Below are 934 nucleotides of genomic sequence, written 5' to 3'. Positions count from 1 at the left end.
AGAATAAAAGACATGCTGTTACAGTGTATAAGGTAAGAAGTCAAAGAGAAAACCATATTGTAATAGCTACTAGAAAACAAAACAGAAAAATACATTACCTTCTGAGGACTCACGTCAGAGAAGTTAGAGTCCAAGTTAAAGCTCAGCATCTGAAGGGAGAATCTGAGGGCACCAAATCAAGTAGAGGACCTGATCCAGAGAAGCTCCTGATCAAGTTACATAAAGCACTAAAAGATCACTTTCTCCCCAAATTAACCGATCTTATGTGTTATTTTCTGGACTTCAAACCTTTAGCAGATACTCTGAAGGAAGCTGATAATATTGTTTTAAAGGCTAGGAAAGATAAAGGTGATTTTTCATCACATAGGGACACGCCACTGTTAAATACAGAGTTTAGGAGATTGGTAGCGGTACTGACAGCTACATTAGAATCAGTGTTATCTAAAGTACTTTGCATAGCCTCAGTGAAAATTAGTCAGAGACGACTGCTCTTAGATCACTTCCATATGTTATTGATCATGAGACATTCAGGCTTAATAATGTTAAAGTTTGGTATACTTTTTTCATTGAAGAAGGAAAAGGCTTGTGGTCATCTTAAGTGGAAATTTGGGAAGGAAATATTAATAGAAGATGTAAGAAATAAATGGAATGAAGTTGTACACTATAAAATCTTAGAACCCTCTCAGCTTTCTAGACAAACATGGAATAGTTATTCACTGTTACCAATCTTGTTTGCATTATTCGGGAAACAATTTGTACAAGAAGTGAGGATGAATAAACCAAAACCATGTTTAAATGCAAACAAGCTGATTTATGAAACAATGTTATCTTTGAATGAAATCCTATTAGCGATTCAGACTGCTTCAAACCCATTGCATTTGAGAACATTACAGCTTCTAAAATTAATTATTTCAGTTCACAAGCTTTGTGAATT

The sequence above is a fragment of the Calonectris borealis genome, chromosome 11, assembly GCF_964195595.1.
Source record: "Calonectris borealis chromosome 11, bCalBor7.hap1.2, whole genome shotgun sequence".
NCBI lineage: Eukaryota > Metazoa > Chordata > Aves > Procellariiformes > Procellariidae > Calonectris > Calonectris borealis.
Note: the sequence above shows the minus strand (reverse complement) of the source record.